General features: G+C 42.2%; 1 long non-coding RNA gene across 1 annotated transcript in view; it reads right to left on the bottom strand.

The window, feature by feature from the left end:
- Positions 1-4,653: 4,653 nt before the first annotated feature.
- Positions 4,654-26,055, bottom strand: part of LOC110358946 (uncharacterized) — an 80,433-nt gene continuing 59,031 nt past the window's right edge. The window contains exons 18-21 of the long non-coding RNA XR_010466528.1: positions 22,915-23,502; positions 14,305-22,095; positions 9,180-12,409; positions 4,654-7,594 (exon numbers count right to left, since the gene is read on the bottom strand). This is a non-coding gene — a long non-coding RNA (uncharacterized LOC110358946). The remainder of the gene's footprint in view (positions 7,595-9,179; positions 12,410-14,304; positions 22,096-22,914; positions 23,503-26,055) is intronic.

A 26,055-nucleotide genomic window follows, 5' to 3' on the forward strand; every position in this document is an offset into this window, starting at 1 on the left:
TTCCAGTACATCAGATACCTCTGAGCTGCCTAAGGAAGCATCAGGAAAGTGTATCTGTGTTCACCCAGTGTGGCACAAAATAATGAAAGGGGAAAAAAGATGCAGTCTGAATTTTATACCTGAATTTTCTATTATTACTGTATCACTGTGTCAGAATTGAAAGCAATGTAAGCTTTCTCAAGAGGGGCCATCCATAATGCATTGCAGAGCTTTGTGTAGGTATTTTATGAAATATATTTTATTCAAACCAGTATATACAACACTAACATTATTGAAAGGAACTGAAGGCGGCCCAGTCTTCTCTCCTTAAAATATTCATTATTCATGTTATAGTCCTTTAACAAAAACTAAAGCCAAATACATATTCAATTTATTTTTTTTCCCCATTCAGACTTAGCTGCTATTCATCTTTGGTGTCCAATGGAGATGAAATGTCCTCTTATTATTCCTGTATTAGCTTCTGACAGTTCAATTTCTCTGAGTGCTGTGTTTGAGACAACCCTTAACAAATAGCCACATAGGTAATTGCTCTGATCCAAATTTCTTGCCAAATCTTTTAGATCTGATGTAGATCACAGGCAGTAGGATGTTTACACATTCTCATTCAGCCCTGGCAGCTGCCTCCTTGAGGCTTTTTCTTCTGATAAATATCATTAGGATACCTTTCAACATATGCACAGTTTCATTCTCTCCTTCCAAATCAGACCTTGCAAAGCTATTGTGCCAGAAATGCTCTACAACCTTGTTTCTGTCTTCATTTTGCATTCACAGAAATTATGAGGGTACCTGGTGGGTTTAAATTGCTATTTCTTTTCAGGTGACTTTGGAAGACAGATCATCTCACCAGTTCATATAACTTACCAGCACCCTGAACACCCAACAGCTGTTCAAAATACATAGTAAGATTACTCCATCTCCCACCAGTTCCAGGCCGTACATGTGTTTCCTGAGGAGATCTAAGGGACTCATTTAACAAAGTACCCTCTTGGAAATCTGTTTCTCACTTTACTTGATTTTTGCCTCTCAAGCATACTTCAGTCCAAACTTCTTCACTAATTATTTCTGTTAAGAGCAGCGTTTTGAGGTGCTTGGCAAGACCAGCGGTGTCCTGGGCTGTGTATTCAGACAGCAAAAGCTCGCTGCCTTTCACCGGGTTAGTGACTGAAGAAGGAAAAAAGAGTCAACAGGAGATAAAGGAAACCTCACAATTTTAGAGAGGGGAAACTGAGGCAGAGAAAGATTAGGAACCATGATTCTCAACTCATATTTAGAAGTCTAAATTACCTATTTTTTTTTAAAGGTGTCTAAATTATTTTCGGGATCTAGGACTCCAAGGGGCCAGTTTTCCCTTGTAAGAGAGGTGCAGAGTGACACAGCCAATCGTCAGTTTTACTCACAGGCTCATTAGCCCTGCTGCAGACTGCCATAATTTTGCCTTGTCCCCCCAAGTGGGATTTTGTGTTCCAGAAGATTTTGCCTGTGATGAGTTACTATTGATTTTTCCAGGCTGCCATTAATCTTTCAAGCACTTTTAAAATACAAAAATATCCTCTGGATTATGAACACGTCTGGACCTTTGTACCACTGAAATCGGAGCTCAAAGTGCTTTGTCTCCTACCCGGCCCCTCTCCCTCCCCTTTCCCTTTGCTAAGGGAACTTACATCTGTCAAACAAATCCAGCAAACTGTCTGGCAGCAAGAGCTTAATAACAGGGTCTCCAAACAGCCAGAAAGACAAAAAAAAGCCACACTCCTACCATAGCTCCTGGGTTTTGTATGGGAGCAGTGATGCTCTGTGCTGAACTAAAAATGTCTTTAGTTCTAATGGTAAATGATAGGCAGCTGGGTAAGGTGAAGAAAAAAGCACTTTTCCACTGGGATACATAGATGCAGCACTTATTCTGGGTCTCTGGGGGGAGCAGCTAATGCACACCACAGAGCATGAATGAAGAAGACCCCTCTTTGTTTTCAGATAGATGGTTCTTTTTGCATATGCACAGTTGCAGCTGAGATTTGCACTTAAGTGCAAAGCCAGGCACAAGCTTGCCTTTTCTTCCTGTTCCAGTCTACATGTGAGTAGCAGAAACATCTGTCTTGAATTTCAATAAGAAATGTAGCTATTAACTATAAATATTAAAATGATACAGAAACAGCAGTGCTGATGGGCAATGCTTTAGCAGAACATGGGCTGCATGCCATGGACTGAGAGCCAAGTGTCCATTGCATTCACACACCAAAACAGTGCCTGTAAAACAACGTTTGTTTCCTTTTTGTGGTTTTCTAACCCCAAGAATGATTTAGGGAATTCTCTAGTCCTGTCTTTGTATTCCCCAGCACTGTGAAGCAGAAATGCCACATGAGGCTGACTTGACTTCTCACACAGTATCACAGTATGTTTGGGATTGGAAGGGTAGATGTTTTCTTCTTTGTGTATTTTTTTTTCCAGAAAGGCTATGTGAATTTTGGGTCTAATAACATTTGGGAAAGTCAGTTCAGAGCTCCAGCAGGGGCTCATTTGTACAAGGACAAATGTATCTTCCAAATCTGTCTGTCTGAAAGGAAGTAAAGCTTTAAAAAATAATTAAGATTTCCTACAAGTGCCTCATTCACAATAGAATTTCATAATATAGTTACATTAAGAGGAAATGAATGCCTCTCATTTGAGGCTGTTACCACAAATTGATTAAATGAGCAGATACCTTTTAGAGACCGGTTTTCAAACTTGGATTCAGCTCTGAAATGGATGAGTTCCAAAAATGCTCCGCTAGTGCAATGGCACATGAACAAGATGTGTAGTGCCCAGGTCCTGGCACCCAGGTCAGGATGACCTCACTACATATTTAATCAGTATGTGCTGCAAACAGCCTGCACCTCATTACCAAGGGCTTTTGGCAGGATGAAGACAGTGACTTTATGGCAAAATAAAAAAAAAATGAAAATGTGTTATTTTTTGAAATTCATCTGGAATAATGAACTTGGAGAGGCCCCAGTATCTCCTATCCTGACCCTACCAAAATTAGGAGATGAGCACTACGCAGATGTGCTGGCCTGGATGTACATGACCAGATCCATTGCTCTCTGGCTCTAGTTCTTCACCAATAAGGTCTTCTGAAAAGCAGGTGGATAAACGGTGTATTGAATCAAACTATACCTGGTTATCTTGGCTAAATATGCTTACTGAATCACATGACTGGAGTAGGGTCAGTAGTCTAGCTGATATCAATTGCTCTATATTTAATTAGAATATTCTGCTTTTCCTCTGAGGATCCCCAAGTTCCATTGTTAGGGGACCCTTCTTTTTACTTAATCTCAAATCTCAAGCCTGCCTGCTTCTTAGTGAGCCACAACCCTATCCAGGGAAAGGTAAGGATTGCTATCAAGTTTAAACCAAGTCTTTTACTTAGGTAGAGACAAACCCTTGGTTAGTCCAAAGCACGATTCAGGGACCTCCCACAAGACACACTCAAACATCCTCTCAGGATGATACTGAGTGTATAAGAGCATAGATGTACAAATTACCTCTCTCTAGCAATATCAACAGTCCAGGCTGCAACCGAAATAACTCTTCAAGCTTTTAAACTCATCTTTTGTGCCACACTGTTTTCGGCTAGGACTTGGTTTATTTTCTAAGCTAATCCCCTATTTTTTAGCATGGGCTCCACTCAAACCTGTTATCTATTGCAGCTCTGTGAGTTTGGTGTCTCCTCTCCTGAGTCACTGCAGACCAGTGTTTTAAAGTCGGTCCCAAAGAGCTGCAACTTGGCTTCTAGAGAGCGGAACTTCTGCTCTGGAACAGCAACTTGTGACACTGGCCACCCTGCCCTCCTCTCTGCTGGCAAAACTGGCCAGTCCCAGTTTGCTGTCAAGAAGAGCAAGAACTTGCTTCTCCTATCCAGATGAATAAATAAGTAAAAAGCCGAAACAGGAATGTGAGACTTTAGTGATAGGAATGCTGTTGTGTTTCCAGCAGGACACTTTCTGCTCTCGGCAAGAGGAGCACGAGCTCTGCACGTCATTATGGAGACATCAAACCCATGTTCCCCAGGCTCTCATTCCTACCTTCCCCAGCTCATCTCTACATAGCACAGCTGGGTGTCCTCTTTGCTGGAAGAAGGGGATTGATGGTTTCCTAATTTCTGTCCTCGTGCTGCGCGCTGCAAGCAGTGTGGCATTTCTGGTGAGCAAGGCGGACAAACCTGAAATTCAATTTGTTCAGAAGAACATTTGAGTTGGTAACAGTAGCTAGGTTGTTTTGTGTTTTGCAATAAATTCCTTCAGCTTAAAAATTAAGACCTAGAATAAATACCTTCTTATGCACTTACCCTACATGTTCAGCCCATCAACCTAAGGTTTTATAACCTTCTTAATAATTAATATTCATTCTCCCTGCAGTAACTTCTCATTATAGTCGGGTTTTGTCTTCATACCTGACCATATTTTAAATAGCATTTGATGAGTGTACTATGATTTCCTGATAAAAGACATTAAGCCTGAAGCTCATCACTAATTCTGCAAGATGATTACTGTATTTCAGCCACATGCTTTGATAATATCATTAAATGTACAAAAAGGATGTTAATTCCTTAGCTGTGTCTGCTCAACACACACAGGAAAGGCTTTTAAACAAAGTCCAAATAAATAAGTAAAATACAGGTTGACGTGGAGACTGGTTTATTAGCTCCTCAGTAAGTACAGCTGTAAATAAATGTGTCTCTCGTATTTTCTCAATATTTGAAAGAAGATGACACAGAGAAGGGCACACAGACTTCAGCCCCATGAGGCTCGGCTGTTGCATAGTCATAAAATAAGTATCTAGCTGTTGCTTTTCACTTCAAGTATCAACTGTGTGGAAGGGTACATAAGGGCCTACAATCAGTTGTTTAATCAGCTTTAAATAATAAAATGAAAAACCCACAGACATTCAGACAACCTACTTGTGCATAAATGATATGCTTGATTTGTGAGAATTATGGGCAGTAATCATATTATCATTTCCATTAGATTTTTCTCTTCCACACTTTAGATAACTCAAGTGATTCATCTAGTCGATGAATATACAGACACAGACAAATACTTCAAAACGGTTCTTTTTTGGAGCTGTTTACGTTTGTCACATAACAAGTTCATCTCACCTGATTTTCCAAGAGCTGAAGTTGTAATTACAAACACAAAGACATAAAGATTGTCGTGGCCATGGAGTAGAGAGGGAAGAAGAAACTAGGCAAGGAAAAGGAGCCTATGCAGTGCCTACCGAAGGAAGGGTGCAGTGTGAGAGCAAATAAAAAGGAAGAATCGCAGTGAAAAAGGTTTAGGCTTGCAAATTTGCAGATTCTTGCAGATTGAGAAGGATCTGACGTGGATGAGGCAATGACAGCAGACAAGTGCCTTGCTCGGGAGTCCAGCTGGTCAGGGGAACACAAAGCTGTCTCAACTGTCAGGACTTGAGGGTCACATCATATGTCATAGGAAAGATCAGTTCCCCAGACTGACAACAAACCCGGTGCTCTTATTCGGGACCTTTAAAGGTGAAGCCAGTGATGATCTTGTACACCTCAGGGAGGAGTGAAGATTGACAACAGGAAACAAAGAGTCACAACGCTTTCATTGTCTTTTGCATGAAAAATTAGTCCTAGAGCATTATTAATTTCCGATGATACTTGCAATCAGTCGAACTCATTCATTTTTTAAGTTTTGCTTATTTGCGGTGAATGGATCTGTTTCTCAGCTGGGTAGCTACATTCATTTTGCAATAATGGTGTTTGTTTGACATCTGAGAAATTAACAATGCAAATGCCTCCGCGTCTTAGTAGCACATTCAAAATAAAATATCTCCTCATGCAGAATTGATGGCATGACTGTAAAAAGGGCTCCATAATAGCTGAAACATTTTTTAAAACCTGTTAAAATGTTAGGTACTTTAATGCAGTGGGGTCATCTCTTGGGGTCCAGCTCTATCCACACTGTCCTGCTTGTTCCTGAAAATGGTGATATCAACCAGCAGATACCCCCAGGGACCCCTGGACACCCTGATACTGAGCACTTTAATAATCTTGCAGTGTTACACTTTATAATTCAGATTCATGTGCTAAAAGAAGAAGTCTACTGACAATAAATGTGGGAATTTTACCCTTATGTTTACAAATAAAGGTCTAAAAATGGTTAACAAATAGTGCATTACTCCCCTTCCCTGACTGACGTGAGGGCCCACCAAGGATTCACACTGTACAGCTTTCCGGTGCTGTACTGTTTCTATAACCCACCTACGCCTGCTTATTTCTGTATTCTCTTTGGTTCGTAACTATGAGGAAAGCCCTTCGTTTGCAAGCCATTGATAAATTGTCATTTACAGGAGGCAATAACGTCCTTAAAAATTTGCATAATGTTTTTACTGGTCATTTAGGGCTGTTGCATATTATATTAAACCTCAAATGGCAGATTTTTATTATGCATTAAGCCTCAAATAGTATTACAAATCCACCAGCCTCACTGGAATATTTTGTGTTTCCTGAAATTTAATTGTGTTGCAAGGCAAGGCAGCTCATAAGCTTCAATAAGTCCCATTAGTAAATTGGGATGTTGAACTGGCTATTTCAGATCGCTTCCATTAAATAAAATGGACACATCGTGTTGCCAGCAGGCGTGTAAGGACTCAGGTCACAGGAAACAGCTTCAGAGATGCACCAAGGAGCAGCCCAGCTTGAAAGGCACTTTTCAGCCCGGTTATGGGTCTCCCCTCTGCCTCACAAGCTCAAGCATAGGCAGCAAAGGATATATTATATATATAGGTGGACATATAGAATAAGGGCATAGCCTCCAGGACATCAGGTGTCCTCCAGGAGTTTCTCTTATGGCAGAGACATATAAGCGGCTGTAGGATGGTGCCAGGGCTAGTGCAAGAATTGATGTTGTCCAGATGAGTAGGAAGAAAGAGAACTTTGGGAAATTGCTCCTTATTTCCTGGAAATGTGGGTCACAGGCTGGTAAATCAAGCGATTACTGATGTTGCCTGAGGTCTACTTCAGGGGCCATTAAGTCAATTGAAAGCCTCTCATGGACATCAGATAGCTTTGAGTTAGAGCCCAAGGTCAAGTTTACCTGCCAGTGAGATTTGTACTCCTAGAAGTAACTGGCCTTAATAATATGTGTTCGACTGTCATGGACCAGCTCACTGCTTAAATTAACTTGCTCAGCTGGACTTTCAAATAAAACCGCTTTAAGAATGCAGTGTGCCCTAGAAAGTAATTTGTTTCTTTCAGATTTGGTACCAAAAGCCTCGTTTGATTTTGATTTTAGAGAAGGCAGCAACTGGTAAAGTGGGTAATTTGAAACTTAACATACTTCTCCTCCCTAAGATCCGAACACATTAAAATTAGGTGCAAAGTGCTTCTAATTTGTCAATCATTCCTCAGGTAATTTTATCCCTCCAAGAAAATTGCCTCGGAGAGTGTTTCCTTTTTCCTTCATGCATCGTTCATTTGACTTGATCCTGGTTCAGGCAGGCGAGCGGTACCCCCGCACCCACCCTCACGTCGTCTCCCATCGTGCAAGCTGCTGCCTCCAGACGACATCTTTCTCTTGCCATCTGAAGAACAGCTCTGTAGACAGGGTAAAGACAAAAGGACAAATGAACAAGCCTTCCGTCCAAATGGCAAACTCTGATTTGTTTCTACAGTTAAAATAGTCTTAGCAGAGGAAGGAATGGAAGTATCCCAAAAGCTCCGAGGAAAAAATGGTTCTGCTGATGCTTCCCATTCAGCCTGTCAAGTGCCAGAAATGGTTTGTGAAGTTTCCACCTCATCTCTATAGCAAGGAAAGTTCAGATAGGTTTCTGATTTAGAGCCATCAAAATACATGCAGCATAAGATAAAACCAAAGGAAAAAAAATCAGTTCTTGGGGTTTGTCAAAAATGCTTACATTTACATGGATTTCACAGTGCAGTTTGGAAAGGTTCGTAAAATCCAAGCCCAAGTTTCAGGGCTGCATTTTGTGCAAGCTGTTCAGAGAGATACAGATAGTTATCTGCGTGCTTCAAAATCAGTTAATGTCAAACAAAGCTGGGAGGCTGGATGAAGCTCAGAGTTATGTCAAGCTACTCAGGGAAAACCTGTGCTAAGCAATCCTGCTTTCCAGCTCTAACAAACCAACCTGAGGAGTGTTTAACTGGAATTACAAGAGATCAGCCCACCAGTAACATGTGATTGTGAGAAAAATGTATTTGACTGTGGCTCGATCATAAATTCTGCTCAGAATTTAAATGTACCGGTGTCATTTGCAATTCTAGACCTCTAAGCCAAGCATGAAGTACTTTGATGATTTGATAGCAGCTGTCTTGTCTCAAATGCAGGAGCCCTGGCTTTGCTGTAGTGAATTGATTTCTCTCTGAGAGTGGCCAATATCAGCTCAGGGCAAAAATACCCTGGTCTGCTACTATAGTAACAGGTGTGCAATGCTACACGTGGAGGGATGCAAAAAAATGGGGACAGAAGAGCAAGAGAAATTCCTTCTGCAGATTTTATTCCTTCTATTTTTCTTTATAGCCTCAGCTTTGGGTGCTCCGATGAGTGCTTGTAACTACAGGTGTAATAGTGCCAGAATCACCCCTAAAATTCAGCGCTAGGTTTGGCTCCTTGACCTCTCGGCAGTGGAGGGGGCTCATCGGCTGGTTACACCCTGCAGGAAGCAGCATTTCTTGTCATAAAATCAGCTGCTGCTAATGCCCCCGGGTGACCTCATGTTTCTTGTGTTAGAGACAGGCAAAAAAGCCTCCAATCGGTTAGTGCCACACTCTTCAGCCTTCATCCCCACCCAGAGAGCTCCTGCCAGCGGCGGGTGGATGGTGAGCACGGAGATGTACTCAGAAGCTTGCTATGCATCACCATGAAAACTCTTTGTTCATAAAATGTTCTGGTTTTTCAAGAACAGCAGTAGAGGAGGTCCAGAAACAATTTTCCTAATTCTCCTCCTTCTCAGGAGCTGGTTGCTTCCTACTGAAGCCAGCATTTATCAAGCAAATGCAGCCTTTTAGCTTGGTAAAGGATGCCACAAAAGGGCAAACTTGATTCTCCCTTTTCCCTTTTATGCTTTAACTTAGAGAAAAAGAGGTCACTTGAGGGAATTCCTCCCAGTTGCTGCCCATCCGTAGCCTGTTGGCATAAACAAGCCTGAACTGCTGCACGTACCATGAATCCAACAGAGCCGCAGAGGAGCATCATGCCTCATGCATCATCAGCATCATTTCTGCAACAGGACGAAAGGCATGGCTTGGTTTTCAGCCGTTGGATTTAGCCTGCAGCGCTGGCAGAGAAGGGAAAAGAGAGAAGAGGGGGAGAAAAAAAATACCAAGTTTTGATTTTTAAAATGAGCAAATTGATGTGGAAGTCACAGATGGTGAATAAATATGGGCCACAGAATTGTCATTTGGCAGCAGTTCTCCTGACCAATTTAAGAGGGGTATGCTGTTATCAAGTTTGGTTCAGCGAAAATATATTTTGGGCAGCAGTTAGTCATTTAAGAGGCCTCATTGTTTCATAAAATATATTTGGGTTTAATACAAACACAATTAATTCAGCTTTCTAATATTGTGTTTGAACCAAGCCCAAAATACATGTTGTAAACATTCATTCTTTTATGTCGTTTATATTGGTTCCTGGTTCTTTTCTGAAAGCTTAAATTTAAAAAGGGATTTGCAACAAAGAACGAACATTTGGGGTGACTTCAGCTGGTGCAGCAAACTCCATTCTTATGCACTGTTTTGAGATGTGCCTCCAAATTATCTGACAAATGATATGTTCCAATTTAAGTCCCTCATTACCCATGCTTTTCTATTGCTAAGTGCTGCACAGCAATCTTCATTATTATACCACTGTATTTTGGGGACTTATTAAGCTTTGCTTGTTGGGTCTAGCAATTGAAGCAAAGAATTTGCATCAGGCGTAGCACAGGCAGCACTTCTGCCAGCTGAAGCACCACAACTGCATCTAAACTCTCATGCTTTGGTTTCCCAAGTGATGCCTTTGAGGACATAATGGTCTTGTGAAAGACCATCAAGATCTCCAGCCCTCCTGATCCAGAGGCTTCTTTTCTCCCAGCTATCTACACAGGGTTTGTTTGGATAATTTGTGCTTTGCATGCTGAAAACAAAGGGCATGGCAAATGGGTTGTAATGCAGAACAGTTTTTCCAGAAGTAACTTGTTGGTCTCCATCTCATCACGCTGGGTGTGCTGCAGCGATATAAGGAGTTATTTGGCAGGATAGGTGGTGCAGCAGGTCTTGCTTTGCACACAGGTGACTGCTGTCCCTGTCAGCAAGTGTCACAAAGCCCATCAGCTGTTACCAGAGTGCAGCTTCTGCCCAACCCAGAAAGCACCAACCACCACAAGTAAGTGCTGGTCCTCGACTTGCAAATCAGCCCTGCCTTTCCTTCCCAGAAACGTTTCTTAGCCAAAGGTTTCTATAAAATCCTGGTTTCCGACGCACAACACACAAAACTTCCAGTGGTTCTGAGTTAGGCGAGTTCAGCATCAAACTTCTCTGAGTTCAATTGACAATTACTGACACTATAGGTGACAGAGGGGGAAAAATAATCTAATCTCCACTTAGACATCAGTCCCCTCCTCCACATCTGTGTAACTTTTGGGAGAGAAAGGAATTGGGCACAAATATTTCAAGACTATGTTTGGTTTTCCCACTCATGTTAGAGACCTCATGATGTAAAACTCTCGACAACCAAAGCGAACCGAGCTTTTTAAAACAAATGAACAAGGCCTACTCTACCATACATTATCCCTCACCTGGTGGTAAATCATGGCTGCTCATACCATCACTGACTTGCAAAACACATCCCTCCATCTCAAATATAAATACTAATTAGCGAGATTTCTGCTTCAAATTAGTGATGCCAAAGCATTTTGAGATCCACACATGAAAAGAGCACAGAGGCCAAAGTGTTACTGCTTGCTTTGGTCACAGTGTTTGAAATGGATATCCTTGAAAAAGTCTGTTTTCTCCTGCCAGGTAGTTTGGTAAATGAGCCCTAGTGCCCAGCCCGCCTCAGAAACAGAAGGCAGGAGCAGAGCTCTTTGAAGCTCCTCCACAATTACAGTCCTGTGATGGGAAGAGGGAGCAGGGTGTTAACAAGTTTCAAAGTATACATATAAACCATAGAGATCAGGACTTTCAGCAAAGCCTTCAATAAGAGCCCTTTTCAAGTCTAAGATACATATCTAATTTATCCACTATCTCCAGAGATGAAAAGGACTCCTGATGGTATCGTCTCTACTCACCACATTATCATATCAATGATGAAACGGCCAGGCAAGCTTCCTGGCTTTGGAACTCATAATGCAATTATTAATATTTGTGTGTTGTCCCCTCCTTTAGACGGGTGTCTGGATGAAGGAGGGCTCGAGGTGGGCAGGCAGCTGAAGAGGAGAGAACAGCACAGGAGCACCAGCATTAATTCTACCACAGTGAGAATAGAAGGTTCCTGCTCCTCAGCTTCCCTGTCATAAGCAATAAGGGGAATACACTGTGCTCTTTGCCAGCTGCATCTTTCTCAGGATGCGCTATTACCGTGGCTACTGGGATGGAGCCAGGAGAGAGAGAACAGAACACTCCATGGCATTGAGTGCTTGGCCTTGAAATGCATGGTACCGAACACCCTGCGAGGTCGCACCAACGCACACAGGTGAGACATGTTTGTACCTCTCCTCACAAACAGGTTTTCTGAAGCTTATTGCATTCATGAAATGCCTCAGGAAGCCATGTCAGGGACCTGCTATTGTGTCAGGTAATGTTAATCATCTCTGCATGATCGGGAAAGGTAGGGGATGCTGCACACAATGGAAAGGAGATGGTGAGACGTGTATCGTGCTGCTTCGATAATGCAAGGTGTGAAAAGTGCCTTCTGCAGTAAAGAAATAATAGTAGTTAGGATTAATTGCAGGTTTAGAGCAAGGGAATCCCACTGGGTTATACACATATGGTAAATGTCTTCTCCACTGTGTGGATGGAGAAAGCAAAACATGAAAGAGGAAGAATTGCCAGCAAACACACGCCAGGACAGATAAAAACAAAAGCCCAAAAAAGCTTTTCAAAAGTACAATGAGATATTTTTCAAACCATAAATACCTTTTTGTTTTAAAACCAAAAATGTCTGTTTGGCTTCCAAGATTACATGCTCACCATGTAAACTTATTACAATATATGACATAGCTTACACTACAAATGCACCGTCTGGATGTCACAATATTGTCACTGCAGATAAGAGGAGGGCAAACCAACTCACCTGTCTCACCCAGAACTCGTGGTCACTTTTGCAGGAACTAAAGGACTAATTTTCTTGATTTCAGCTTATTCAACTACTGTAGTACTGTGACCAGCCAACTGAGGAAGTTGAAAAGTCAGGATCTATTCAATTCAAGAGTATAAGTTAAGGTTGAGAGTAAAAGATCTATCTAAAACAACATCACAAGATGACCAGAAATACTGGCCTCATTCATTGTCCATTAACACCCAGCACCTTCACGCGCTGTTGTTTAATGAATAAGACACGTAAGTAAAATACTGCCTTTTCACACCCTTAAGTCCTGTGTTCCATCCAAGTGCAACTTGAAACATATTACATGTGAGAAGCTGATTATCCACTGGTATGTCATTCACCATTTTTATGTTGTAGAGTGTAAAAAGGAAAAATTAATGAATGTACAGTGAAACAACATGCTTGTTTAAATCACTTTGTCTAGGTATACTACATTCTTCTAGCTAGCAGAAAACAAAAAGGCCAGCTAGAATATCAACCATCTGTTACTAAAAAGTTTCAAGGTTTTCCATGAAAAAAGATATTCCTTTAATTAACAGTATAGCTACACTATAAATTGTCCATCCAACCAGGCTTGACATTTTTCTCTGAATACCTTTATATGTGCATTGGAAATTCCAAATATCCGGGCTGTAGGTGGCTCACACAGCTCCTGTCCTGCATGAGCATCTCAACCAATTCCCATCCCCATCCCATCGCAGGGCGGTCACTGCTCAGCCCCACGGAGCTCAGACACACACCCGTCTGCTCCAGCAGTCCTGCCAACCCCCTCCCTACGCTTCCCAGCCCTTTGCAGCGCTGTCTCTTTTAGTGCTCCGCTCAGCAAGAGCCAAGAGGTATTTAATACCGAACCATTTGGCACCTTCACTCTGGGCTGCCTATTCCAGGCTGCCAATACAAGCCCAGCAGCTCCAAGCTGCCTGGCCGTGCCAAGAATTCTCTCCCTTGTGTGCAGCTCGCCAGCCAGAGGCAAATACATGAACTTTAGAGACTATCTAGAGGGAATATTCCAGGAATTTAGATTTCAGCCCCGGCAGTACGACCATACATCATTAAAGCTGTCTCTCCTGCCAATGCGAAAAGCAAACATTGATGATTTAAATCATGGTTCCCTGCTGGCTCATTTAAATCACTTGGATGGAAATCAGACCACCTTGTCGCTGTGGAAGAGGTAGAAATGGAAGTTGTGGATTCATGACTCCCAGGTCAACACTCTGCATTGGACATGGACCAGGTGGACAATAAATCCTGCAAGGCACAGTATATAATAAGCAATTTTATGAGGTGTGGCACTGATGAATCCTGGTTCCTACAGTTGTGTGTGTTGTGTTTATAGTTTCTATTGTCTGTGAAGTGTGATTATTGACCAAAGCTTTTCCTGCAGTCCTGATATGCAATACCATGCTCTTCGGTGTCTTGTGAGGGTAAATGAGTCTTCTATTCCGTAAGCACTTCCATACAGTCTTTCCCTATTTATTTTTTTTTTAACCCACCAGCCTATTATCACAAAACCTGCAAAAGATGCAAAGCTGACATTTGCATTTGCTGCAGAAGCTGGTACCACGTGCACGAGGGGACACTTGGAACCACAGAGCATGGGACAAGGAGCCTTGAAAGCATATGTCTGATGGTGCCTTCCCAGGAGAAGCTTGACCTGGACACACACAGGCCTGGACCCACATACCCATACACATCCTGGGATGCTCTGTGCAGCCTGTGAGTTGTGGGACACAAAACAGTTGTTCATCCCCCATCACTGGAGCATTGAGCAGGGCACGTGTGTTAGTGGAGGTGGTCTCTGCCACAGAAAATCTACTGTTTGACTGGGGAAGCCTAAGTAAGGTTGGCAAAGTACAGGTGAGTAACCAACATAGACAAAAAACAAATAAACCAAGCCAAACCAAAACCCAAACAAACGAAAAACCAAACCAAACCAAAACACCCAAGACAAGACCAAAATAAACCAACCAAACAAACCCCCTACCTTTCCACACAAAGACCAAATCCTGATCTCCCTCAAGCGGGGGGAGCTCTGCCAGCTCACTGGCACACAGACCTCTTCAAATTGGTTTGAATTTTTACGGCTGCACAATAACCAACCAGCAGCACAACCTGCAATTTAGCAGAGATGCGTTGGCTCCACATTTTCATGCCCGTTGGGCTTTTCTGAAAGCAGCAGATTTTGTTGCCTGTGTTACCTACAGGAAAAGACAACATTTAGTATGAGAGCAGGTATCAGAACCCAGCCCCAGAAGAATGCTTTGTGTGCAGGCAGCTGCCCACGTTTTGGCAAACTTGTTTGACACTTTCAACATTGGAGAGGCGTTTGAGAGGTGACAGCTGATTTCGGTCTCCGTGGCATTGAATTCTGATTGCTGACATTCACAAGTGCTGTTAAAAAATCTTCCTGGCTTAGGAACAAATAAATAAAAAACAGAAGGAAAGGAAATAGAAAAATAGAAGTAATGTCACATCAGTGCTCTCTCCAGCACAGGTTTATGGGAGTGAGAGAGAGAAGACGACATAGATTTAAGTCTCTCTGGCTATTTTGGTGCTAAAGTGCCTTGTCCTCTGTTTCTTGATGCCACCGTGGCTGGCTCTTTATTGACTAGGGCTAGGACAACATTTAGGGGTCTCCCACACTATTTAAAAGGTGATATAATCCGCACACCAAAAAGAGGAGAAAACCTCCACTTTAAACAGTGTCCTCAGCCGACAAAAAAAAAAAAAGGTTTACCTTGATATACCTACAGAAGACTCAGAAGAAATGTTCAGCGATAGCAGAAAGGCCGCTCCTATAATAAGAATGTGCTTTGTCTGCAGATGCGCTTAGATGGCTCAGCTCCTTACGAACTGATTTCAACCTCTGCTTTTTGAAGTAATAACAGCTCATTAATGAGGATTTTACTTCCTATTAGGGGATCCTGCTGGCTCTATTTAGAGTCTTCAACCCATGCTTGCTTTCTTTGTTCCCCTTAATGCTTTTTTCCTCAAATCTTTTTCCAGTGGTCAAAGGCGAAAAAATTACTCCTATTTGCATTATACCAAGGGCAGTGATATTATACTTCTTTCAAAAGATCCTTTTACAGCTTTCCATCTGTCTATCTAATGCTTTAAAACAGAGAAAGAAGTCTGGCAGCTGGCAAGTGCCCAAGATCTCCCAGCATGGGGAAGGGCTTCAGTAAATAGCTGGTGCCCTCTCCGAATGTGATGGGGTCTGTGCTTAAGTTTCTTCTATTCTGCTCAAGTGACAGAACAACCCACCAGCCCTCCCAGTGCCCTGGCCTGAGATCCAGGAGCAGCCGCCTCTCCCCAGGGTGCTGAGCCCCAGTTGGGTTAGAGATGGGAGGGTAAAAGTCCTTTTCTGAAATAATCAGCTTCCAGACCCTAAATGACTCACCAAGAGCAAAGTCAGTGCCTTTATCTCATACCCCTAAGACCTGCGGAAGAGTCCAAGGATGCACATACCTTCTACTTTCCCAGTAACACAGTCCCCTTCACCTCCATGGACAGCAGCATCATAACGGTTCAGCAAAGAAGAGATCAAAGAACACTACGGAAAAGAAGTGGTGGGTAGGCTGCATGTGAACAACAGCAAGATAAGCATGATAAATTCATGCTGAGACCTCTGAAGATGGGGACAAGAAGGTGAAACAGAGAAGTTTGCAGAAGGATGTGAACATAATTGGGACATGGTTGGAGCTGTGAGATCTCTTAAATTGAATTTCTGTTTGGTGTAACATCCCTTGTATATGTTAATCGGGATGTGCTCTAGCAGACTGGTTTAGTGTTATCATCAAAAAGGGTTTCTCAGCTGCCTTTGTCAAAGGAAGATTACAAATTATTTCAGATAAGTAATGGAACTAAAGACCTTTAAAACTAATTGGCCATTGCGCAATCCTGTTAATATCCTTTCTTGTCTAACAAAACGTAAGAAGGCAATTAAGGCCAAATACCAAAAAATCTGAACCTGGTTTCTTGCATGAAAATATGATTTATATGCCACTGGCTGTTCCTATCATGAGAAAAAAAATATGGTGAACGATCATCTATTAACAGCCAACATGGCCAAGAAAACTACAGCTTCATAATAAGGCCTGAGTTGGGAATGGTTTAAGAACCACACTCTCCCAGGTTTGCTACAGAAAACAGGAATTTCCATAAAGTCTCCATATTAAATAAGAAACCCTGGTGGTTATTGAGCTTTGACAAGCCTGAGCTGTAGTTTCCTTTGAGATACAGCTGCTTACTGGCAGCTCGGAGAGGGTCGTACCTGCCCAGCAGAGTCTTGGCGAGACATGAAATGGGTTAGCGGGACCCGGCTGTGCAAACCTGCCACGTCCCGGTGACAGCTGGTCAGGATCCATCACAAAAAGCAAAAACAGCCCTTGGAAAGTGCTCTAAGGCCTTCTGGACCTCCCAGTCATCTTTAATCAATCAGGACCCAGCTGCTGTTTGATGTTACTATTAATAATCATCATCGTAATCAGCTGGTGTTGTTTGCATGATATTGTCTCTGTGTACATCCTTTCCCCAGTCCTAGATGCCCTTAATGTTGCTTTAAACCAGAAGAAAACAGGAAAATAAAAGAACTTGTAAGCCAACCAAATTGCAGCCAACCAAAATTTGCACCCAGCAGAGCTCCAGTCCGGGCGGCACCTTTGAGCATTGCAGCATTGGCCACAACTCACAGGCCTTCACGCAGCCTTTTTTTCAAGAAAACCAAGTCTACCAAGTCACTAAAACCACCAAGATTTACCTTGTGGGTAAAACATTGCTCCCTAAACACCCCTACCCTCACCCCGCCACCTTTCTACCATGTTTTTTATATTAGCAATAAAGTCACCCATTTTGTTGTTGTACCAGTGTCTTGACAGCAACTCTTCACTGCTCAAGTAGTTAGTTGGCCATGGCACCTCTTAATATTGGTGTAAGGGCAAACAAACACCAAGTTACAGAGGGATGGCTGTTGCTCAGAACCCAGGTGGGCATTTATGTCTAAACAAATATATACTTTGTCTTTAATGAATTATTGCTTCTTATCAGGCTGCATTTTCCATATGAGACGGAATCTTCAACCTCACTAGTAAAAGGGATCTTAGGAAATCTCATTTAAATTTCAAGGACCTCTTAGGGATAGTTGTTAATGGTTATGCTAATTGGCATAGGGTCTGAGTGACAGTTATGACCTGGAATGATTTGCAAATCACATTTTCTTGGAGCTTATTAGCAGACTCATTAACTGTACAACAGTACATTACTTTCAGAAATTTAGATCTAAGCAGAAAATTAAAATTATTTGCTAAATGACCTAATAAAATGGAATAAAATGTGCTGAGAAAGTGAAAACTGAGGTATATCAGGACTCCAGAATTTGGCTAAAAATAATCTGCATTTACCATTGATGTTCACCTCTCCTCTGGGAGTAGTTGTAGCCCAGGTGAAACTTGGTTAGAAACCTGTTTAGATATGAAAACAAATGAGGTCAAATCAGCAGTAGCAAACCCCAGCTAGCACACCCAGAGCCAGCATCAAGATCTACCACAGACGTGGCCAGGACGTGATCTGGTGATGGATCTTGTGGTCCTTCCTCCACATCTCCATTTCTCCTTCCCTCCAGTTCCCCATGCAAATAGAAACCCAAACAGATGCACCTTCCTACTTCCCTGACAAAATCTATTTGCAGAAGGTTTTGTAATACTGAAAGGTCTTCCTTGAGGTCAAAAGGATTATGTGAAAAATTGAGAGTCAAATTGTGCAGTTTTACTTAAAAGTGAGAGAGGAGACACAATGAAATCTCCAACCTGATTAACATACGCTATCAAATCTTCCTCTGTGTAAATAAAATGTTTCCCAAACTTCAGAAAATTCACCTGCAAAACAGTTTGATGAAAATATATTTTAAATTTTACAAAACTATTAGGTTTTCGTGCTATTCAAAAACACACATTTAAGTGTATGCAGTATATACCTGTATTTCCACATATTTAGAATATATTGTGCAATGCCAAGATACTTAGTGCCAGGTTTTTGAAGGAAGGAGAATCTGATTTCTCATTGTGTGTGAGCATATGACATTGACGCTCCAGATCCAAGTTTGCTAGCAGGCAAATCTTCACACATTTGATAATTACGGACTGAAGCCCCAGATCTGAATTCTCACCTGACAACGCACCGTGCAGCATTGCCCTCAACTTACACCCTCCAGATCTGACTTGTGTGTGCCAGGTGTAAAATTTCCAGCACCAGTTCTACCTCCTCCATTTTTTTTTGTTTGTTTCTTGGCTGTCGAATCATAGCAGCAAGCAATTGTATTTTAAGGGATTTTAAAGTCCTTTTGGAGGACTTCAATTCAAAAATCATAAGAAGGGCTGGTCTGGATCAGATACACTCCCCAAAGCACTCTGTTAAAATTTTAGGATCCTGGTTTTCACCTCATATCCAGAATTAAAAGGTGTGATTTCTTTTGGCTTTGGATTTTTTTGGAACCCTTTAAATATCCCTACTTCAAAAAATCTTCAGCTGTAACAGGAATAATTGATGAGTGTACAGTATTCTTGGCACACTAAAGTGCTTTTTTTCACTAATGAAATCTCAAACCAAAAGAAACAATTTAAATTTAAACATGTTTGTCAACCTTGTATAACTTTGTTTTACAGAAGAAGCAATCTGATAAGATTGAAGAGATCTACAATGAAAGGCCTAGCTTTTTTCTTGAACCGACATTTCGAAAGAACCAACTTTGGAATTAAAAGGTTTAAAACCAGAAATTATAATTAAATATTTTGATGTCATAAAAACAATCACTTCACATTAAAAAAAATATGTTTAGCCATACTGCTTTGGAATTGAGATGCCTGAACTTGAGATAATCTCAGAACATGCAGAAATCTATGTCTTCAAAACCATTGTTTTCTGAAGTGTCCTGTATACCATTTCACTCTTTTTGGTAAGTATCATTGCATTCAAGTCCAGAAACAGTGTTTTCATCTCAGCAGGTCCTTTTAAAGTTTTTTTCCTCAAACTATAGTGGAAATGCTGTTTTAATCTACATGTTACTGTTCATTGTAATATGGTCCGAATTTAAAGTGCTTACAAGCTAATGAGCAATTCCGCTTGGGGGAGCTGGAGAGGCCAAATCATTAAATGCACAAGTTGGAAACGAAGGGAGATTTTCTCTTTAGAAAAACCTACTTTTGACAAAAATTTGTCATATTTTCCCATAATAAACAGGGAAACCTCCTGTAGTAAAGAACCTTGGAAATTGTTGTCAATGTAACATAGGGCATAATAGCCTTAGAGATGTATTTACACATATATATGGTGTGTATATATAAAATATGTGCTAAAAGATAGCATAGTATTTCACCACAGGAAGGCAGTATAATCTTCATCATAAAACACTTGCTTTGGGCTGCAAAGTGCCCCTACCTGGGGAGATTTAGCTGTGCTGTGTTAAATAGAAACTGGTACCTCCAGGTACCTCTTGGCATGAGTGTGGTAGGAAGCACCATGCAGGGACCTTGGGAACTGGTGTGTGCTGGGGAGCAGTGTGAGGACCATGCTGGACCACCACATCAGCAATGAATTAACAACATAGATGAACATTACCTGGGGATCCAGACATTCCCCAAACCGGGCTGGGCTGAGCATGGAAATTTTGCCCAAAGATTGGTCTGACCTACTACCAAAAATGGGTCAAAGCCAAAACGTTTGGCTGCAATTCTGAAGCTCCTGGTGCTCCAAGAACTGGACCTGGTGTTTCTGCTCGATGTGTCCTCAAGCACATCTGCATGCCCCTCATTCTTCTCCCAGAAGCCAAATAAGGAACACAGGCAAATAGAAACTCATGTCCTAGGAGCAAAGGAAATCTAGGAGAACAAATAACAGTAAGAGGAAGACTCAGCCTCTTTAAGAGTTCAGACTTGTGATGTATGAGCTCCAAGAAGCCCAGTAGTGCTGTCTAACACCTGCATCTTTAGAATTGTTTAAGCTTCAGCAATGGTGTGGAAGTCTATGAAGTCAAAGCAACCACATGACAGAAAATTTCACATAGTGCCTTTCATCCCAAGCCCTTTTCACATTAGTGACCCAGCTGTGTCTCCGCATGAATTTCCATTTGGCTTCAGAAGCTGCTCAGCATGTCAAAAAATCAGCTGACTTCTTTAGGAAACCGCATGCAAAGTTGGGATCTCAGCAGTACACTTCTGCACTTCAAAAAAAGAGCCATTCTGTCTTGATTTCTATTTTCTTAGCTTTAAAATGGAGACAAAGAAAGCTCTAAACCCTGCACTGGTCTCCAAAATTGAATGGAGTGGGAGGGGCTGAGGCTGGGGAACTGGGATTCTGCAGTGGCAGAGGAGGTGGTCACTGGTTTTACATGGTCTCAGTTCTGGCACAAACTGGCTGGTGCTACTAGTTTGCTTTAAGAGACCTCAATTTCCCAACATTTCAACTCAAATCTGTAAGCTACAGCCACTGTTTCAAGGCATTCAGCCTGCCCACAGACAGCATTATTCTGATAGCTTCACAAGAGGAAAATATCTCAAGTGTTCATCCTTTTAAAAGCCTTCCCCAAGTATGTGCAGCTCACCCTGTCAGCTGCTGGAGTTTTTCCCTGCAGCTACATCTTTCCACTGTATTTCTGTGCCTGTAATAATAAAAACAAGGCAATAATTTAGCTCCCATGATTGTTGTACCAAAGCTTGTTTCTTATCCCACTCTCTTATCTTCTCCATTCAGAGCCAACGTGTCTTATTACTTTGCAGCAAACATGGTCAGAGATGAAAGATTCTGTCATATATTTTCCTTCATATTAAACCACAAGGCTTTATACTTCTCTTTCATTTTTCAATCTTGGACTTTATTGTTTCTGACTATCTCTGCCACATGTGATTTTGGTTTTCATGCGGATGTGAATATGTGCATTTCTCTATTTATCCTCTTTATCAAAACCAAACAAGATTGGGAGCACTTTAAAATAACTGCCCACTGAATCCTGTTTGATCAGTTATTTGTTGCAATAACCTTACTAGGACAGACTTGGGGTTGTGCAGGTACCAGAATAAAACATTTTTTAAGACTTGCAATATTTAAGCACATTTTCTTTACCTGTATCATACATTAGTGTGTCACAGCAGGAAAAAAGTGACCTAGAAATGGTTGCATCAGGCCAGATCATGCCCATGTCAGCACAGGGGATGGACGCAGAGGAGAAGAACTCAGAAAGGACTGAGCAGGGTTCTGTGGGACTGGCTAAAATCATAGAATCATAGAACCACAGAACCTTTTGGGTTGAAGGGACCTTCCCAGCTCCCCCAGTGCCCCCCCTGCCATGAGCAGGGACATCTTCACCAGCTCAGGTTGCTCAGAGCCACATCCAGCCTGGCCTGGGATGTCTCCAGGGATGGTTCATCCACCACCTCTCAGGCCAACCTGGGCCAGGCTCTCACCACCCTCAGGGACAACAATTTCTTCCTCATGTCCAGCTTGAATCTTCCCTCTTTTAGTTTAAAACCATCACCCCTTGTCCCGTTGTAACAGACCCTGCTAAAAAGTCTGTCCCCATCTTTCTTATGGGCTTCTTCTAAACTGAATCTTCCCCTCTCCATATCAGCAAAACACATCCCAGCTGCAGGTAAGGATTAAAATTCTTGATCATGCAGTACCACACTTAATTATTTTCCCCTCTGTCTTCTCCCTTCAGATCACAGGGTTTTTTTCATGGTGAAGGGTTGGGTTTGCTCCAGACTCAGTGAACATCATTTCTATCCTGCTGAGGGAGAAATGAGAGTCAGAAAAATAATCAGAGTTTTGAAAACTATTTAAGTAATAATAATTCACCTTTTAAATTTATACTTTGAGGATGGAATGGAAGAGAAGCCGGAAAGATTAGGGTGCCTGAAGACTCAGTATCTGAGTTTAAAGGAATAATCACATCACCTGATTTCATCTCCTAATGCTAGAAAAGCCTTATGGCTGAGTTCCTTCAGTTTTGTGTTGGCAACCACAAGAGCTCTCCTCTTTCCTCACAGAGTTTTATAGGCAGTGTGCAGTGTCTCAACCCATCACATTAGTGTGACTTTAATCAGGTACCAACTGTACAGAAGAAAAATTATAATTTTCCCATGGATACAGTGTTCACTGGGCCACAATGAGTCCACCTTTATGTGGTTACTTTGCAGTTGTCCACCCACTGTTTAGCTGAAGCAGTGGGTTGGCATAGTAGAAAAGGAGACCCAACAGGGAACATTGCTGGGTGTGAATTCCTATTCACACCTCTAATTAGTGTCAGTGGAGTCATCAATGGTGTAGTCACATTAATTACACATGAATGACAGCTACAATAGCATTGAGAGTAACTACAATTTTACTAGAGTGCCAAAAAGGACATTACCTTCAACATAACACAAATACTGAATGTATTTAGAAATAAATTGTGATTTAAATATTTTCATATTAAATTAGAGCATACCACTGTGGAAATAGAAAAGATGGCAAAAAATGGAAAAACACTGCAGAAATACAGTTAGTACTATGCTGGTCATTATAACTTACTAAAAGTTTCTTACAAGATGGAGTTATAAATACTTACATGGTGGTCATTAAGCCTTCCCAAATCTCGTCTGGCAGGCACCATCTGTTCTTCTGGCCTTGGCTTTGAGAGGGTGTGCGTGACTTGCAGGCATGAATGCACATGAACCACTCGTCTACTGGAAGATGCACAGCCCCACTGCGGTGTGAGGAACTGGGGGTGCTCAATACACCTTCAGGGCACAGGACCATCACCACCACTCAGACCACAACTGATGAAGAGTCTCCAGAGGTGACCACGGATGGGCTCAATTGCTATCTCCCTTGATCACAGCGAGCTTGGATGGCCTTCTGACATAGTTCAGTGGCTCTGTTTGGGTAGAAGGAGTCAGGGCAGCTGAAGCCATATGCCAGTTCAGTCACCTGGTGATGCAGGGGTAAATGAGGATGTGTCTTGTCTTGCATCTACCAGACAGCATGGGGGTGTGATGGTATCACAGGTAGACCTGCGTGCAGTAGCTCTGATCTGTCACAGGCAACAAATGAACATGTCACAGCACATCTTTCCCAGCCAAGCTAACTCAGAGGTTTGGACGTTTCCACCACTGGCAGGGCAGGCAAGTCTGAAGTGTTGCCCTTTCCTTGGTTTCTGATTGGGAGAGAAGAACATTTGCAATTACACTCCCTTAATGTCTTCATGGGAACAAACCAAACCAAACAAACAAAAATATCCCACCCAAACCAAGCAAAAAACCCAAACCAAACCATAAAAACCACACACACACAACCCCAACAACAACAAAACCCACAAAAACCACAAACACCAAACCAAATCTTTAAACTCCACAAACAAACAAAAAACCCCAAACACACGAAACAAAAACACAAACTTCCAAACTGTGCAGAGACCAAAAATCTCGCTACTGAATGTTAACAATGTTGAGAATTTTGTTCTTTTTCATTAAGAGGCATTTTCCTGGCCATTAGCATCCCTGCTACTCCTGTGCAGAAGTGCATTACCTCTAACACGGTAGAGCTGACAAGCAGCAAGAAGTGTGTAGCTTCCCGATGGTTAAATCTATAGGAAATGTCTGGTGTTTAATGAAACCCCTATGGAGACCTCCATATTAGCCATGGTTTATTGCTCCATAATGGCAGTGAGTAATTTATCTATGAGCAACAGCAACTCCTAGTTCTCTGTGCATTAAGAGTTATTTATGAGGTAATTTGAACAGTTTCACACTGGCTGGTCATTATGTTACTGAAGGCTAGCTGTCGGTAGTTGTAGCCTAGGAGGAGAGAATTACTTTCCCTGTCACTGGCTGAGTAGTAAACAATGACAAGGGAGCACTTGCGTGTTGGTGGAGAAGATGACAGAAGAAACAGCTCTACACTTAACACTTGGAGGTCTCTGCATGGACAACAGTGTCTACTTCTCATCTCCCTCCCACCAGCTCTGTCCCAAGGTTCCCCCTGCATGGTGGCATCTCTCATCCTCCTCTTGTGACCATTTCCAACAACTGTGCTGGAGAAGAGGTTAGAGAGCATAGGGAACAGCCCGAAGATACTGATGAGTTGGAGAGCCAAGACACAGCATCCCATAGAGGAGATTTGCTGGGGTCTTGTGAAGGACCAGTTGGTACAGAAGCTACTGAGATGCTGCTGAGGTAGGTAGGTGGCCCAGCACAGCAGAGAATGGTCACAAGATGGCCAAAAGGATACAGGTAATAACTGCACTTTCTGGAACATGCAGAACATTGTACAACCACCTACTTACCACTTCAGCTCCACCTGTGTGCTACAGACACGCTGTTGGAGCACAAATTGTGAAAAAAGAAAGTTGAGGACAGGCACAAAGCTGTAACAGAGGCTCGTGTGACTTCAGTCACAGGACAGTGGCAGAGGAGGATGGCACTGCAGACAGATGTAGAGTGGTTACAGGGCAGACAAGCTTGGATAAGGAGGATGTAGAAGGTCTAGCCAACAGCTGGCCAGAAGTGACAGTGACAGCCATGTTCCTTAAGTAACAATCAAAATAGTTAATATTTGCTGTGGCAAACCTGGGGGAGAGGGTTTGGTGGTGCAGGGGGGTGAGTGCAGTGTGGGAACCTTTTCCACCACTGCTTTTGATGTGAACAGTTTAGCAATTAACATTATTGCTAATCACTGCTCTAACAGAACTGAGCTGACAGTACTTTGCTGGCAGAAGAGAAAGAGATTCCCTGCTTGACAAAGATTACAGCAAAAGGCAGGAGGAAATCCAAATGGAAAATGGGGGTGAAGAAGGTGCTGGCGTGGGCACATGAACCTGTATCTCGTGCTTCAGAAGCAAAAATGTATTAAGCAGTGGCTGTTCTGAAACAGGGAGTGATGTGTAGGAAGACTCACCGCCTTGCCAAGGGGGGTAAAAAGGATTCATCAGCTATAGAGAACTGTGGTTTAATTTAGCACCTTTATCAAGGAGAGGCTTTTAAGAGGGATCAATTGAAACATCGACTGCAAACACAGAAGACCAGAGCAAGTAAACGATTATACTAACTGTGTTTACCTATATTGTGCCCATTTGCCTCAGGTTTTTAGGTGCAATTCTTCACTGATGGAATGGCAGATTGGGCACGTATATAATGCACACTCTGACTATAAAAACACAGAGGATCTTTATTGTTGCTACGCAACACTCCAACATCGCAATTATTTGACAACTTTATGCCCCCGATGCCCTCTGTTTGTTTTGCTGTCCACTTCACTAGATCACCAGCTTTGGCAGCTTCACTTACTTTCAGTCAACATCATGTTGCAGTCATTCCTCTCTGTGGATGGTCAAAATACGGCTCCCTTCAGAGCAAAACACCCCCACAAATAAACAAAAATAAACAAAAAAACCCCACAAAAAATAATCCCAGCCCCCTCAAACTTCATGATCTTCATTCTCAGGACAAAGCTCATGCCATGGAGCTGCTTCCCCAGTTTTATCACAGGAAGAAAAGTGAATGTTTATATTTGCAGCACTCGTCTTTCTGCTTGTGCGGTAGTGAAAAAGCATAAAAGTTGCATCAGAACTGATTTAGCTGCAGACCAAAACACCTCTCTTGCCTCTCCTGCAGCTTATCGTCTTATTTATCTTGTCTGTCAGCGTTTCACGTTGAAAAGTTGTCTGGGAAGACCTTTAACCATCTTCAGCTTGGCTGCACTGTACAGGGCA

This window comes from Columba livia, chromosome 16 (genome assembly GCF_036013475.1).
Source record: "Columba livia isolate bColLiv1 breed racing homer chromosome 16, bColLiv1.pat.W.v2, whole genome shotgun sequence".
NCBI classification, from domain to species: Eukaryota; Metazoa; Chordata; class Aves; order Columbiformes; family Columbidae; genus Columba; species Columba livia.